This window comes from Microtus ochrogaster, unplaced genomic scaffold, assembly GCF_000317375.1.
Source record: "Microtus ochrogaster isolate Prairie Vole_2 unplaced genomic scaffold, MicOch1.0 UNK3, whole genome shotgun sequence".
Classification (NCBI taxonomy): domain Eukaryota; kingdom Metazoa; phylum Chordata; class Mammalia; order Rodentia; family Cricetidae; genus Microtus; species Microtus ochrogaster.
This window is the reverse complement of record NW_004949101.1, coordinates 1,704,730-1,718,503: the sequence shown is the minus strand read 5'-3', so window position 1 is coordinate 1,718,503 and position 13,774 is coordinate 1,704,730. Positions and strand designations below refer to the sequence as shown.

General features: G+C 34.6%; 1 pseudogene; it reads left to right on the top strand.

The window, feature by feature from the left end:
- The window catches only part of LOC113458097, a 15,483-nt pseudogene extending 1,917 nt beyond the window's left edge, over positions 1-13,566 (top strand).
- Positions 13,567-13,774: the final 208 nt, after the last annotated feature.

Genomic DNA, 13,774 nt, shown 5'->3' with positions numbered 1-13,774 from the left:
TTGATTTTACTTGTTTGTAATGGATCTTTTTGGTGGTGGTGGGAAAATAATCTGTTTAAGAAATATGAAAATAAAGAAGGATGCAGAAAGCAGGTAAAAATGGCAGCTCCTCTTGAAATATGCAAACCTGTAAGCTGGTTTTCAAAAATTGTCATCTCTTGGTTTACAAATGTTCTTATATGACAAAGAACTTACATCTTATGAACTTACACCAAATGCTGAACAAGACAAAAGACAAAGAAGTGTGCTGGCATGGGTAAAATTTGAAAACATGAAGAAGAGAAGGAAACAAAGACAGTTTTTAAAGTTTTCCTGGAAGCTGGAGTAGAAGAAAGAAGCATGTTTCTTAAGCAAGATTTTATTGTGTCTAATAACAAAAGGATAACTACCAATGTTTAACATGGCAGCACGTGTTTGTCTGAGTCTTGAAGATCTGAACAGTTCAGCAATATCTTTTTCTTGGTTTCAGCTCTGTGGGTTGAATGTTCTTGGTGATTTTGTCTTATTATTTTAATCAGCAATTGTGTTCATTTCAGTACACTTTTGCAAAGAATCTGCCCTTAGTAGGGAGAAAAGGACCATATGATCACTCATGGAAAGAAAGTACCAACCAGAGGGGTGGTTAATATTTTGAAACACTTACTGTGGTACAAAATGCCAGGCTCTACCAGCTGTTTACAGTCATCAGTTATTGTCTTAACAAGATTGGTGTTGCTGCAGTCCAGCATGGTGCTACCTTTACAAGTCTTTCTTGAACTTGAGACACTTGAGCTTGCACTGGAACTGCTTCCTTATATTTCTAAGACTAATGATATACAAAGAAGTCAGGGAGAATGAGGGAGGAGAGAGAGAGAGAGAGAGAGAGAGAGAGAGAGAGAGAGAGAGAGAGAGAGAGAGACAGAGAGAGAGAAAAGAGAGAGAGAGAGAGATCTCAAATGCTGGGATCCTTTTACAATGTGGGTTTTAAACTTTGTTTTACTTTAAATTGTATTGCTTACTACTTAATAGATTAAAGCAACAGAGAGTAATCTTAAACTTTAATCAACAATGAGATAAGTAAATATAGTTGTCATAGTATCTGAATATGAAAGTCTCAAGCAAACCATTATGGTTTTCAAGTTTAGACACCTTTAAAAAATAAAGAAAAAAATTACTGTAACTTCATGTTGATGAGTTGTCCAAGCTGGGAAAAGTGGTTATAGTTTTTTTCAGATAAATGTTACTCTGTTTTCAAAGTATAGATTTTATCTCAATGACGCTTTATTAGTAGAACTTCAGTATGGCGATTTTTATAGGTAGCTGTACTATATTTTGCTGCTTAGTTTATTCATGCACTCACATGTGGGAGTTTCTCATCTTTAAAAAAAAAATAAAACAAAACAGAGTCTCTGCCAAAATTCACTTTTTGACTGCTTAGGAGCATCATAAGCCAAGTAGAATTCCTTTTCTGGACATGAACGGTTCTGAAAGAAAAAAAATATTTTAAAATCTTCAACATTTTTTTTTGAATCAGTTATTTGTGTCTTACCCTAGACATTTAAAACCTTTAAAATGTAAGTGCTATTTGTGTGTGCAGATGAGTTCGATAATAGAATCTGGAGAATGTATACATGTATATTTAAAGACAAAATATTTTGGTATTTTATTGAAGATTTCCACTAAACTCGTTTCATCCAATTATTTTCTGCCCAAATTGTGAATGGAAATTTATAGTTACTAGTTTGTTAAATATTATCGACACAGAAATTGTCACAGAAAATGTCTCTCTCAGGAATGTTTTCTTGTTGGCACTCAGTGGAAAGAAAGTAAGAAAAGGAAGGAAGGAAAGAAAACAGACAAATATTCTCAAAGGGAATACAGTAGTGAAAAGAGATTAACCCCCCCCCCCTTGTACTCCCTGGTTACATTTCCCATTTCCTCTCCTTACAGCACTTGACATTGTTATCCTGCTGCTGGGATTGGCTTCACATCTTGAAGTGCCACACTGCTTTACACATCGGGGACAGTATGTATTTAGTTTTTGGTACCTTGACTTTTTTCCAGACATCAGATTTTTGAGTTTCATACATCACACAACACTGAACACTTACTAAGATAGCCTATAAAGATAAAGAACAATTTGAAAGACAAAAAGATCCAGTAGGTTCTCCTGGCTTTTTTTTTTTAAACAAAAACAAAAAAACCTTGGTAAAAAGTTAAAAAAAAAAATCAGAAGAAAGAGCCTTCCCTGCAATTGGGATTTACTGATGTCATAAAGCTCAGCTAGAGGGGCCTGGGGAAGAGGGAGAAACCTTGTGACAGACCCCCTTTGAAGTAGAGTTCCAGCCAGAAGAAATAAGAGGGAGATTTTTGTCTTCCTATAGTGGCACATAGATTGTCAATTGCTTCTGACTTTCTACATCAAGTTGAGCCATTCTTGAAAATATTACTCTCTGCTGGCTAATCAAGAACATAAATGCTATTTTAGAAACGAGCATTTGCTGTACTTGTGGTTAGTTTGAAATAGTTGTAAACTAATTTAGTTAGGAAAATTCTCATGTTGAAGAAGTAGCTGTAATATTACAATTATGAACTTTTTTCTTGGAATGGAATAAAGAATCATGTCAATAGCACAAGTTTTGTGTAGCAAAGGTATAAGCAAAATGCTAAGAAGACAAAATGAAATTTAATATTTTTGCTAATTTTATCAGTTTCTAGAATCTAGTTCCCATTTTTATTTTTCGTCTTCTAAATGATTTTGGTTTTAATTGATTATTTAAATTATTTCACATATCTTTTGCTAATTTTACTCCTATAGTTATGACCTCTTCTGTTACACAACACTCCTTTCGTATTTTCTTTAAAAAAATATAAAATCCCTGTAATTTAATACTGGCAAAAAGACTTTTGACTGAACATTTTCTATGATTCATATATTCTTAGATTGAAAATTGTTTTCTGCTTTCTTACTAATGGTGAGTCTAACCAAAGAGTTTGTTTTAAATTAGTACAATTATTAATAGTATAGCTATTAGTACAGCATTAGAACAAATGGTAAATATCAGAAATACTATTTTTGGCTGAATCATAATAGTAAATTTCAAATATGATTTCCCAAAGCAAAAAAAAAAACAAAGAAAAAACAAAAACCCTACCATAAACAAGTAATATAAAAACAACTCAAACTAGACAACAAACTTCTCCTATATTACAGGAAAACTGTAATCTTAGTTTTTAACTCACAGCAGAAAATAACATGGTATATATGGCAAGAAGTAAAAATACATCTACAATATTAAAATTCTCTTACCTTAAAAATAGAAACTTAAACTAGATATTTACATTTTCTGTAGTTTTAAAAATAATGATTTAAAGTTCTGTATGCTATAGGAAAACTGACAATACTGAAATATAATTTTTGTTTCTGAATAGCAAGTTTACTTATATATCTTGCTACCACAGAAACTTTAAAACTTTATTTCCATTTAGTTGTTTTTTCACGTTATAGAATGTCATTAAATGCCCATTATAGAGAAAAGGAATGCTTTGAATTTTAAGAAAAAATTATTATTATTTTTTTGCAGAGAGCAAATTCTAAATGTTCTGTCTTTGTACATTCTTAATGACTTACACACAGCTTTTAATAATATACACCTTCATAACTTTTTCATATACAGTAAATTCCCCCAGTCTTGTAGTCAAGTGATTTTAACGCAAATTATATTAACATGGTATGACCTTAGCTTTACAAATGAGCTTGCAGTGCTCAGAGGTGTCCTTTTCACATCTGTCCTGGGTAGCTGGGTTATTTGTTGCCATCACTTACTTGAAGGAGAACTCCAAGTTTTGATGTTTGGTGACTTGATTATTAGATTATTATATTGTTATTAAAGCTTATGTACATTTTGGAAGGAATAATTAGAACAATATTACAATTAGAGAAAAATTTCATTATATTTTTGTGTATTGCTAATGTTGAGATGTTTTTTAGCAGCTGTTTATGATTATCAGTCTGAATTTTAGGTTGAGAATTGCACATAAAAGGAAGCAATAAGCTAGTGTCTACTTCATAAAACTGTTTGGGTAAATTTCAAGCAGTTCATTTATTAGCTTAATAATTTGCATTTAAAAAGCCTGATACAAAATAGTTTAATTACTCTATTCATTGTGAGTACCATCAGGAAAACCTGATTGATAAAGTTGTCTCATGTGATCTCAAAAATAAATAAAATCAAGTTGAATACAGTGACACATTTGTAATCTCTAGTCTCTTGAGACAGGAGAATTGTGAGTTCAAGGCTAGCCTGTGTGTCATAGTGAGTGTGAAGCCAACTTGGTCTACAAGAGGAGACCCTGTCAATAAATAAACAAACAAATAAACAGCAGTGAAGTTTTTAATGATGTTTTAGTTCTGCAGTGCTGAGCATCAATCCCAAGGCCAAGTGTTGTAAACTACATCCTCAGTAAGAAGTTATTGTCAAACAACAACACATTTGTCAAATGTACTTGGAAATTATTGCCCTAAAATACTTAGCTTGTGAAGTGAACTAACAATGGGATCTGACCCTTTAACAAATCTAATGTTATTTTAGGATTTAAAAACAATGAAATACTAGATATGAAATATGCCCTATAGGAAATTAAATAGCACTAATATGGGAAAGGTGATTAAAACCATTTTTTCTTGTTTGCTTTTTCTTTTGAAAATACAAGAATTTCACAAAACACAAAAGTATCACAAAGTATAGGGAATTGTAATTCAATCTAAAATATAACTCCATAGAAATAGGAATTGCTTGAGAAATTCTGTACTAGTTTAAATGAAAGCAATTTATTGTTGGTGTGCAGAATGTTGTTAAGAATGTATAATAATTTCAAATAAAGGCAAAAGTGGCAAATTACCTTTTCCATTATGAAAATGGTGCACCTCAATGGGTAAAGACAAATTATGTAGTAAGGATGAAATTTTTAACAATTGAATTGATACTTTTATAAAGTTAACTTTTAGATAATATAAACAAACATTGAAGGACAAGTGATAATGCATGTGCGTGTGTGTATGAGCACACATGTGCATGTGTACATGTGCCCTAGAATTTGGATAATAAAATTATTATGAAGCAGTTAAGAATGAGTTTTTATGTTTTATATGCTTATCACTGTAGACATGTCAAGTTATATGCTAAATGGTCTGAAGTTTTGTCTTTATAATCTGATAGGTATATGTTCTAGAGTGGATTCTCTTAAATGCAATATTTCTTTAGAATAATCAGTGATAGTGCATATATGATTGAGCTGCTGTTGGCAGACTGCCGTGACATAGCTTTTACCAACAATTTGCAGAGATTAAAAGGGTAGTGGAAATGGTGATTTAGAGATTGCTTTCTAAAGACACTGGAGGACAGAAGGGACAACCTGGGGCTTCCAGTGCCCTCTGAAATCCTCTTCGCATAAAACCAGGTTTAGCAGAGACAAGTGTTATATTAAGTGCCCTTTCATGAAAAAAATGTGTCAAAAACATATTTGAGCATGGTTCTTTATTGAACAAATTAGGTTATCTATTCTATACCCATACCAAAAAAAGAAATGGAGAATGTTGTGTATATTCAATGTATTCTCTGTGATTGAATTTATTTTCATAGATAATAAATTAACATGGGAAGCAATCATGAAACGTCAAACACTTTTCATGACCACGAAAATCTAATCACAAAGGCAGGCATGGTGACACACATCTTTAATCCCAGCATAAAGGGGATGATTAAAGGAAAATGGTGGGTTTGAAGTCAGCCTACACTTCATAGTGAGACCTTATCTTTAAAAAAAGAAAAGGAAAGCTAGCCCACAAACTGTACTCATCTTTATTTAGATTGCATCATTTGTATGTGCTCAAGCCAGCTGCATCTCTCACATAAATATGTTGACACCCAGGAGGAATTGTATAAGGCAAAAAACACAGTTTATTTTTTTCTCTGATTTGTAAAATTAAAAGGCATTCTGACTATACCTCACCAATAAGAACTTTATTAAAAGAATAGAAAGGAGAAACATCTAACAATACAGACTATATATAAAGCTTTGTAAGTTTGTCAGCTTCTTAGAACATGTCCTACTTGGTAGGTGAAAATAGGTTAAAATTGAAAAGTCATTAACACTTATTAATGCTTTGTAACATACTCAGTGCTGTCATGAGTTTTATGTGTTTATCTTATTTAACTGATACATAGAACTTAAGTGTGACTGACACAAACATAAAAATAATTTTGGCATAGAATTAAATATTCTCAGTAGGAGAAGAAAGGAGATCTCAGAAAACTATACATCAATTTCTTGTAACTCTGCAAGGGTGATGGGTCAGGATTTATGCTATCTTTGAGTGTCAGTTGTGGTAGACATTTTTATATTGCCTGATGACTTTGATGACTACTCAGACAAAGTTTACAAAGTAAATATTCATCTGGATATTTGTATCCATATAGATATGTATGGATTCAAATACACATGTGTGCATGTTTATATTATAAGCAGAATAGAAAGCCTGAAAGTTTCAAGTGCCTGTAAATAGTTAATTGATGAAATTTATTTTTTTCTTACAGATCCTACAATAATACAATAATTTTCTTAGAAAATTTAACAGTATGATTTCTCATAGTGAATTGCATATTTACAGACCACTGTTATTGATTATTAATATCAGCTTGGCACTATTAAGTAAGTAGCAAAGAGAAGCTTGTTACAAATCAGTTCAAGTAGTAAGTATATATACCAGTGCTGTTTCATAGAAATGTAAGGCAATATATAATTGAAAATGCTTGAGTAGGTGGGTTATACTTAACCCAATATATCTGAAATATTATTCTCATCCATGAAGTTAAATTTTAAAAATTTATTTTTATTTTTGTGAGTGTTTTACAAGCATCTAAGTGCAATGTGTGTGTGCAGTGCCTTTGGAGGCCAGAAGATGGCATTGGATGCCCTGGAACTGGTGTTGCAGACAATTGTGGGTCACCATGTGGGTGAGTGGACTGAGTCCTGGTCCTCTGGAAAAGAGCAGCCAGTGCTTTTAACAGCTGAGCCATCTCTGCAACCACTGTATATGAAATGATTAAGGATGTATTTTTTTTTTCTGACTGTGTGCTAGACTTTTGCAGTTGTATGCTTACTGCACCCCTGGTTTGGAATAACTGTACTTCAAGGGCTCAGTGGACATGTGTCACTCATGCTTATTGTATTGAGAGACAATGATTTGATAGTGTTTAATTCACATTTCTATGTCTCTGCCTAAACGTATATTCATTGTCATTACAAGTATGTTTTTTCACAGAAATTCACATAGATCTGAAATTTGTGCCCCAGATTTGGCTTAGTATCTCTTTCTGTATCTTCCAAGAACTAAATCGGTTTTATTCTTTTTTGTTTTTTCTTGAAAGATTCTTGCTAAGTAGTCCTGGTGGGTCTGATATCCATGTACCCAGATTAGCCTCAAACTCATGACAATCCTCCTGCTTTGGCCTCCTCAGTGCCAGTATTACAAGTGTGCACCAACATTAAATCAAATAATATTAATTTATCTCATGTGAAAACCCTATAAAATTCAGATTTAAGTACTCATAAATAAAGGTTTATTGAACACAGTTACACTCATTTGTCTAGATCGATCAGGTGGTTTAGACACACAAAGTAACACAACTTCACAGAGTTAAACAAATGCAACATAAGGGAATGTAACACATCTTTGCATTATTAAATAATTTCACAGCATAAAAGAAGGTAACATATTTTAAAATAATATTTCACAACATTATTCTTCATTTTACTCCCTTATCAGAACAGAAAAGACATATTTCTAATATGTAAATAGTGATGGCTGGAGAATGATGTTAATATATTTATAAATATAGATATATAGAAAGATTTATTTCCTCCGGGACTGTCATTTTACTGTAGTCTCATGACACTTCTCCTTCACTTTTTACACATCACTCTATATCCAAAATGTGGAATAATACTTGTGAAAATATGGATCTTCAGGCATAAAATAGGTACCCCTCTTTATTCTCTTTATTATCTTTATTACACCTATATATTTTTAGAAGAAAATGGATTGGATAATCCTGGAATCAATCAGAATTTATTAAGCAAATGGCTTGCAAAGGTAAATTATATGCCAAAGAAGAGGAACATTGAGTTATGTCTTAGGAAAGTTATAAAGTTTATAGAAGGGGACTTTATGAACTCTGTAGGTCAGGAAATAGAAAGTAGAAATGATATCCCAGACCAAAGTGTATTTTAGGAATATTTACAGAAGTTATGTGTGTATGTGTGTATGAATGAATGAATGGTATGTATATTTTTTGAGACAGGTTCAAAAAGGCTGGCCTAGATTTTACTATGTAGCTAAGGCTTTCCTTGAACTTAAAATCCTGTCTCAGCCTTCTGAGAGCTGGGAGTGGAGTAGCAATATGTAATGTCTGCCTGTATAGGCATATATTACCACATCTAGTAATTTAAGTCAGTGATCACTTAGTGCCCACTGCTATGATTTGTATATAATTTGAGTTTGTGTCCCCAAATTCATATGCTGAAAACTTAGTCCCTTTTAAGAGGGATAGTGACTAGGGATGCAGTTCAGTGGTAAAGTGCTTGTCTAGCATGCACAAGGTCCTAAGTTCAATTTCCAGCACCAAAAAAGGAAAGTAGGGGCCCTTTTGGTAAACAGGCCATTTATAGACCATTTAGGGCATTGCTCTTGAATGAGGTTAATACAGTTTTCTTGGGACCTAACTTACAACTTCTTATTAAATTAAGGCTACTCTTCACTATTGACCTTATATTACATACAGCAATTTCCTTACTATGCTGTGGTACAGTTAAGGAAACTTTCACCAGTGTTCAAACAGATGGGATCAGTTGATCTTAGGCTTTCATCTTCTATGACTGTCAAATAACAGTGTGCAACTTTGGATTCCTTGTTATAGTAACAAAAATAGACATATTCTAAGCCCAAGAAAATGTACAGTATTCTGAAAGTGACTGATTGCTTCATGTGGATGGAGCATAAACTACAAACTAAGAATCAATGGGAGATAGAATTGGAAAGTTTGGTAGGATACAGATTATAAAGAACTTTGCTAAACATTAAGTAGTTGGAGCTGGGTGGTGATGGCGCATGCCTTTAATCCCAGCACTCAGGAGGCAGAGGCAGGTGGATCTCTGTGAGTTCGAGGCCAGCCTGGTCTACAAGAGGTAGTTCCAGGACAGGAACCAAAAGCTATGGAGAAACCCTGTCTCGAAAAATTAAAAAAAAAAATTAAGTAGTTGGGATCTTATCCACAAAGAACAAGACTAGATTCATATTTTGGGAAATCATGCTATCATCAATATAGATAAAGAATTCAGGAATATTAATGCTTGATGTAGAACATTCAGTTAGAAGGTTGTTATAAAAAGCCACACAAGAAATGTGAAGTTTGGAAGTTTAAGCTAGAGAGGCCCGAATGCTATAAGCAGAGCTTAATGAGTTTTTCTCAGGTTAACTTGGAATATTTGAATGCGGGTAGGAATGTGAACAGTAAAGACTATGAGATAATCAGATAACAACAGAGTAGAAGAATTTCCCTAGATTTAACTACCCATACACTTAAAGGCTACTGCAACAATGGTCCAAGGGGGCCCAGCCATTGAATCATCCATGTGATACTGCTCTTGCAAGCATGCAGGATACAAATTACAGAGTCATCGAGGCACCCTTATTTTTAAAGGAAAGTCTAGAAAATCAGATGGTGTGTCAGTTTCCCTTGCAAGGAACGCATGAGAGGTCGATGTGTGAAGCCCTGAAGTTGAAACCTAAGCTGTAATGGAGACTCTAGGATGTTGGACATAGTAGGGATGTGGAATGTCTGCCAAGAGAAACCGTAGGCAGCAAGGGAACCCAGCATAAGTGAAACCATATGGGCCTACAGTAAAGCCTTAGGGATGGGACTGCCCACACTTGGGAGGACTCTCATCAGGTCACCATGTGTTCCAGGTGTATGATACCAAAGTATGGGATTTAATGTTTTCCTTACTAGATTTGATCTTGCTTTGCTCCTGTCCCTCCTTTCTGTGTCCCCATTCTTCTCCTAAGAATAGGAATATTAAGGCTATAGAGATGACTCAGTAGTTAAGAGCAGGGATTGCTTTCAGAGAACCTGAGTTTGATTCCCAGAACTCACATACGTGGTTCACAATAGCCTGTAGCTCCAGTTCTAGGGTTTCTCATGCCCTCTTCTGACCTCTGTAGATACTGCATACATGTGGTGTATAGGTACACATGTAGTCAAAACACCCGTACACATAACTTTTAAAAAAAATAGCTGGGCAGTGTCCCAGCACTCGGGAGGCAGAGGCAGGCGGATCTCTGTGAGTTCGAAATCAGCCTGGTCTACAAGAGCTAGTTCCAGGACAGGCTCCAAAACTGCAGAGAAACCCTGTCTCAAAAAACAAAAAACAAAACAAATAATAATAATAATAATATTTTGAAGCGTCAGTTAACCAGTATACCAGCAACATAATTCTTGGTTGACTTGACCAGTAATTCCCGGCTTGCTCAGGAATTAATTACCTGGTTAGCCAGTCAGATCCATGGGGAGTGGATCTCTACCCTCAGCTTTTTTCACAGTGCTCAGCTCATATGGTGAAGGTGCTACAGTGGCATTGGCATGGGATCCCCTTATTTTCTTGCTGTTTGCTACATACATTCTAAAAGTCTGAATATTCCTTCCTCTGGACTCTGAAGACATGAGTACTTTAAAAAATCATGTAACATTCTGTCTGTCTAGAGTTTTAGTATATCCTGAGGTAGAATTTTATCTGTCATTGTCTCTGTTCAAATAGCATGAGCATGGTCCAGTTTTCCAGTGGAAACATGTTCCACTCATTTGAATTTAGAGTAAACATTGTCTGTTCTTAAAGGATACAGTTGAGGTAAAGCAAAAGAAGTTTGCAGAAAGAAAGTTAATGAAATAGCCATCCAGGGTTGGTTTGCTCAAGAGATCTCATAATCAAATGACCCAATGTAACTGTGAAAGTTGGATTTTTTTGGCAGATCTTCATCTTACTTATTGTTCAGTGACACATAGCCTCTAAGGATGCTGCAGAGACAAAATTACCAGCAAAAACATGGATTCAATCACATTTACTTCTCTCTCTCTCTCTCTCTCTCTCTCTCTCTCTCTGTCTCTCTGTCTCTGTCTCTCTCTCTCTCTCTCTGTGTCTCTCTGTCTCTGTCTCTCTCTCTCAAAAGCAGAGGCCATGGGGATAGAGAAGAACAGATTTGAAATGTACTCAAGAGATGAAATATTTGGATCTAAAATTTCAAGAATCATTATACAGAAATCTCTCTTACTTTCCTTGAAGTTTAAAATAGAAACAAGTTCAGCCTCATGTAGAAATTTATGCTACTAATTTACATTTAAACATTTGTGGTATTCAAAACTTGGTTTTAAATTTGTAGGATGACTGGCAGTCTAATCCTGTAAAGGACTGAAAGATTGAGCTTTCTAACACTAACCTGTTGGAGCCTCAGAACTATTGAGTTAAAGACGTGTTTAAGATGGGAAAGGAAGAAAACTGCTCACAAACGTAAGGTGGTAAGAGGTTAGAAAAACTAAACGTTATTGCCACACCTTCTGTTTTACAATCTGATAGATTTCATCTAGTTCTTGCTTTTAGACTTTACTGTTATCATTGCTGCTACTGTCTTTGCAACACCCTTGGGTTTTGTTACTGTTAACCCCCTGCTTTATGCTCATTGTATGATTCCAATATTTCCTCCCTTTTCTTTTCTTGCTCCTTACAAATAATGAAATATGAAACTCAATCCATGATGTTCTGATTAGTAATAAAACTAAAACTTGTTTTTGCATGTTAATAAAAAGTAAATAAATATAGACAGGAGAACAACAAACTACCACCATGCAACACCCTAAATTCCTAGATTTCCATACTTTTTATTGGTAAATCATAAGTTGTTTGCTTCCACCATGCTTCCTTCTCCTCATTTTTCCAAATATCCATCAAGAAAGAGTGCAATTGTTTATATTACTCTTCAGGATTCCCTACACAGTAGCATTAGCTTTTATCTAGCCATCTCATAGATTAAGAAAAGGGAAGAGACAACCTTTTATGGAAGTACTCAATTTCCTTGATATTTATTCAGAAAATCCATTGCTCTTAGGGTTCCAACAACAACTCTATAGGTGACTTTCCTAATGATTCTATTTCCAGAACAAGTTTGGTGAGCAGTCACATTGGTCTTCTTATTTTTCCAAGAATAGTTCTGCTACTCTACTTTTGTGCTATCCTCCTCCCAGGAGCCCATATACAACTATACATCAAGGCCCAGCTCAGATTCTCTCCTGTGGTGACTCTCCAGATAGGCTAGCCCTTTGATCTTTCCTTAGACACCATACTCCATTTTAGAGTTCTGGATCTCAAAAAACAATTTTATTTTTTTTTTGAGATGGTGTTTTGCTGTGTATATATTCCTAGCCATTTTGGGACTCTTTTTGTAGACCAGGCTGTCCTTGAACTTACAGAGATCTGCCTGCTTCTACCTCCCAAGTGCAGGGAATATAGGTTTGTACCACAACCACACAGCTGAATTTTGAAAAGTTGGTAAAACATTTGGGTTTCTATGATATTAACTTTATCAATTGTATTCATCATTTTTCTTATTTTCTTGTTGTTCAAGAGAATTATGTGGAAACAGCTATATTCTGATAGAAACTAGGCAAGAGACTTGGCCTGAGTTTGTACATCTGTAGAATGAAGAGCCTGGATTTGCTTTTGGAAAGCATTCTAAGTTAAAAATTAATATGAAGCAAAATATATCACAAGCAAGGCTAAAAGACATTTGATAGGGGAGGTTAACTAAGACTGTTAGTCCCCACATCATATTTAAGCTAAGCTGGGTAACTCTAGCCCTCAGGAAACCCAAGGTATGATCTGGACCATACAGGCAGGGCAGTCTAGCCCAGGGCCTTGGTCTCCACTAAACCCCACCTCAGGGTTTAGTGTCTTTATAACAAATTTTGATAAAGTTATCAATTTGATAAATATTTATCAATTTTGTAGTAGTTCATAAGAAGACAAAAGACATCAAAGAATACATTTCTCTACCTACAAATGTATTTATGAAGCCTGGTAGGACAATCAAGCTCAAGATTAAAACTGCTATATACTAATACTTAAAGACAGCTGCCGGAATCTAGAAAGGGGCCTGGCAAACAGGGAAAGAAGTTATAGGCCTGGGAACATTGAAGCACATATATGAGATTTTTTTTTATATCAAAGCTAAGTAAGGATGATGCTTTTGCTCTGCAGTATGTTATCTGTTCTATCATTGGCTTTGCCCGTTACTGGGCATTTATGTAGTGAAAGATATCAGTGCAGAAGAGCTGGCAGCTTACCAGAAGGATCAAGAGGTATTTCTGGCTACTCAGAAAGAGGCAGATTTAGAAGCTCAGGAGAAAACTGCTAAGAAGTGACTGCAGCATTCCACATTCTGGAATTTTGAAAGAAAAAGCGAAGAATAGGACTGGTTGAGCAAGCTGTGTCACTGTCAAAAAATACTTATGATGGGAGAAAATGTGTACCACTTGTATATAAAAATTTGATATTGCCACTTATAGTGGCAATGCCTTCAAATAAGCCAGCAGAGAATAATTTACAAAGGATATTGGATAAATCATCACCAGAAAAAAAGTTTTTATTCCCCTCTAGTATGAAGGGCTTGTAAATACAATATCCATGC